This window comes from Cherax quadricarinatus, chromosome 28 (genome assembly GCF_038502225.1).
Source record: "Cherax quadricarinatus isolate ZL_2023a chromosome 28, ASM3850222v1, whole genome shotgun sequence".
NCBI classification, from domain to species: domain Eukaryota; kingdom Metazoa; phylum Arthropoda; class Malacostraca; order Decapoda; family Parastacidae; genus Cherax; species Cherax quadricarinatus.
Window position 1 is genome coordinate 11,796,738 of NC_091319.1, and position 3,932 is coordinate 11,800,669.

The 3,932-nt window shown below is 44.9% G+C and overlaps 1 protein-coding gene across 3 annotated transcripts in view; it reads left to right on the plus strand.

The window, feature by feature from the left end:
- Positions 1-518: 518 nt before the first annotated feature.
- The window catches only part of LOC128693160 (synaptogenesis protein syg-2-like), a 183,956-nt gene continuing 180,542 nt past the window's right edge, over positions 519-3,932 (plus strand). For all 3 annotated transcript variants that reach the window (XM_070089398.1, XM_070089400.1, XM_070089399.1), the window contains exon 1: positions 519-677. The gene's annotated coding sequence lies outside the window, so the exon portion shown is untranslated. The remainder of the gene's footprint in view (positions 678-3,932) is intronic.

Here is a 3,932-nt window from a genome sequence, read left to right on the forward strand (position 1 = left end):
AAGCCCTGCTGGCGTGGGTGAGCGAGTCTGCGTACGAGATCGAAGGTGGGGTCGGAAGAGAGAGTGAGAGAAGGGGGGAGAGGAAGGATGGGAAGCAGAGGAAGTCAAAGAGAGGAGTGGGTTTGGGGTAGATGAATCAGCAAACCGGAGGGAAAGTTGGGAGGTAGAGAGAAAGGGGGGGAAGGAATATGGAGGCTTAGGGGGGAGAGAAAGAGAGGAATGGAGGAATTGGGGGGTAAGGAGTAGAGGAAGAGAGGCAGAGAGAGGAAGAAGGAGGCAGAGGGAGGCAGGGGGTTAGGAAGAGAGAAGGAGGGAGAGAGAGAGAGAGATCGGGTGAGTGAGGTAGAGGTGACCTCATGGCCGCATCTATGAATGACGGCTCGGCAGCGTGGGAGAGAAAGAGAGCGGGAGGCGGAGCGAAAGAGAAAAAGAGAGAGACGGAGAGAGCAAAAGAGAGGCGGCAGGCCATCCAGACAAGGTGTAGAGCATCCCTGCTGCATCAACAGTAGTGCTCGCACTGCTGTCGACGACACACGCATACCCAGGCACTCCCCGGCACTTCTCTGGCACTTGTCACTTCCTCTCTCGCTACGGCAGTATATCTCCAACACCGACAGCGATACTAGCATCCGCTCCTTCGCCAGCGACTTCTGCAGAAGCCACCGACAGCACTGGTGGTGAGTACAGACGAACTTTGCCCCCCTCATCGAAGGAAGAATTGAGGATCTTTCTATTAAATCTCACGGATTAATTGCTTTTTCTTGCATATTTCTCGTTTCCGTCGAAAAAAACTTCGTATATACTGCATTTTGCATCTTCCTCATCTGTTACACATTCTAACGTCACGGAAAAAGTCAAAAGCAAAACATTAAAAGCGTAAATACATATTTAGTTTATCGTTAATACGACAGGCTACGCGTTTTATTTATTTTTTTCGTTTTAGATTTCAGTTTCAGGTTCACTCTTCTGGTTTGGAGACTTTTTTAAGCGAAACTGAGTTTCCTCCAGCGGGTTTCAGTTTCCCGTGAGGGGTTTCACTTCTCACCTTCAGTTGTAATCTCCAATAAGGGAGATGCCTCGAGGCTGGAACTGGACTTATCCTTCCCCTTTCCTGGATGGAAAGTGACTTCCTCCCATTTCCCCTCCCCAGGTGCTATATGACCCCCTACGCATTTAGGGTACTCCCCTCTCATTAATAAAACCAAATAAGAATAATATTTCAATTATAAAGATTAGTTCTGGGACTAACCTCTCTAAATGCATCTCTTTCAGTTTTCGCGTACTTGTTTAACTGAAGAAAAAATGTAACATAAGTGAACGTCATGCCTTCAACTTTCTATTCAACACTTTCAACACTTTCACATATGAAACAATGAAGAATGTGAGAAGAAAACATTCACTTAATAATTTTGAACGTCCCGCAAAATTTCGGAGCCACGTGGGGAATTGTGTACGAAAACTGGCTTGTCCGTTTCCCTCTCGCACCATGTGTGTTTGAGAAATTTGCCAAAGCCCGATAATCTCGAAGAATTTCTTGGTATCCAGTGGATAAATGCGAAGAAAATTAAGTAATGGTTGTGTAAATCAGTTTCTCCTTTGCCCCAGTTAGAAGAAATGGCAGGTTGAAAGGAAAAATTGAAGCCGAAGCCAACGCCGCGTCGCATTCGGACTAAACAGTAACTTCCGCACACATTTTCTTCTCTTATTGACGATAAAAACAACTTTTAGTGGAACAGGTATCTAATATTTTGAAGTTGTAAGTGATTCTGAGTATTATAAAACCTAGCAAAGACGCGACTAACTTAATTTATGGATCTTATGATCAGTCATTCACTAAATATCGTAGCCATGAATAACCGGCATTTGTTTTATATGAAAAAAATGAACAATTCCGATGTTTTTATACTCTAGGAAAGACTTAGTGTTTTTTTTATATAGTGCTTCAACATTCGTCGATAAATTAATACGATGATAAATCAATAAATCGTTGAGTAAAGAAACATTACTGGAAGTTCGTCGCAATACCTTGCAAACTTTTTCTTTTAAATGTCTTAATTTTTATTTCTGTGGTAGTTTGAGTTTTTTTTTCTGTTATGTTATTCACCCGTTTATTTCTCCATCTATCAATTTTATGTCATCTTATTTATGTATACGTACATGCTTGTATGCATTTATGCCTATGCATACACACACGCACGCACACACACATTGGAGCTGTGACTCGGGGCCAGGAGCTGTGACTCGACCCTTGCAACCACAAATAGGTGAATACACACAGTCTGGAACCAACACTTGGTCAAGCTCATCAAGAATTTAGAGAAATTGCAAAGGTTTGCAACAAGACTAGTGCCAGTGCTAAGGGGTATGTCCTGCGAGGAGAGGTTAAGGGAAATCAATCTGACGACACGGGAGGACAGGAGGGATAGGGAGGTCATGATAACGACGTCTAAAATACCGAGAGGGGTTGACAAAGTGGACAGAGACAGGATGTTCCAGAGATGGGACACAGCAACAAGGGGACACAGTTGGAAGTTGAAGACACAGATGAATCACAGGGATGTTAGGAAGTATTTCTTCAGTTATGGAGTAGTCAGAAAGTGGAACAATATGGAGAGTGATATAGTGGAGGCAGGATCAACACATAGCCTTAAGAAGAGGTATGATAAATCTCTTGGAGTAGGGAGAGAGTGAACTTAGTTGTGACCAGAGAAGAGGCGGGGCCAGGAGCTACGAATCAACCCCTGCTGAGTACAAATAGGTGAGGACACACACAGTACAGAAATATTGGTCATTTCCTATCATCTCCTCACCTGAGGAAGGTTTTCAATTAAGGATTTTCAGACAGACGAACGAAGGAAATCATTTCTCTGCACCGAAATGCATCATTAGAACATCTAGTAATGAGACATCTCACTCATCAGGGGACCTTGGCGGGCGAAACATCTCAATACCGCTCACTGTGTCTTAAGTCACGTTCGCGACAATCTAAATTTCTATATACAGTTAAGTTAGGAGATGTCCGGAGATAATGTATTCCACAGAGATGCACGATGCTTGAACCTTTATGGAAAGTTGGCTGGTTGAATGGATGGCTGGTTGAATGGTTGGCTGGTTGAATGGATGGCTGGTTGAATGGTTGGCTGGTTGAATGGTTGGCTGGTTGAATGGTTGGCTGGTTGAATGGTTGGCTGGTTGAATGGTTGGCTGGTTGAATGGTTGGCTGGTTGAATGGTTGGCTGGTTGAATGGTTGGCTGGTTGAATGGTTGGCTGGTTGAATGGTTGGCTGGTTGAATGGTTGGCTGGTTGAATGGTTGGCTGGTTGAATGGTTGGCTGGTTGAATGGATGGCTGGTTGAATGGTTGGCTGGTTGAATGGTTGGCTGGTTGAATGGTTGGCTGGTTGAATGGTTGGCTGGTTGAATGGTTGGCTGGTTGAATGGTTGGCTGGTTGAATGGTTGGCTGGTTGAATGGTTGGCTGGTTGAATGGTTGGCTGGTTGAATGGTTGGCTGGTTGAATGGTTGGCTGGTTGAATGGTTGGCTGGTTGAATGGTTGGCTGGTTGAATGGTTGGCTGGTTGGCTAGTTGAATGGTTGGCTGGTTGAATGGTTGGCTGGTTGAATGGTTGGCTGGTTGGCTGGTTGAATGGTTGGCTGGTTGAATGGTTGGCTGGTTGAATGGTTGGCTGATTGAATGGTTGGCTGGTTGAATGGTTGGCTGGTTGAATGGTTGGCTGGTTGAATGGTTGGCTGGTTGGCTGGTTGAATGGTTGGCTGGTTGAATGGTTGGCTGGTTGAATGGTTGGCTGGTTGGCTAGTTGAATGGTTGGCTGGTTGAATGGTTGGCTGGTTGAATGGTTGGCTGGTTGGCTGGTTGAATGGTTGGCTGGTTGAATGGTTGGCTGGTTGAATGGTTGGCTGGTTGGCTAGTTGA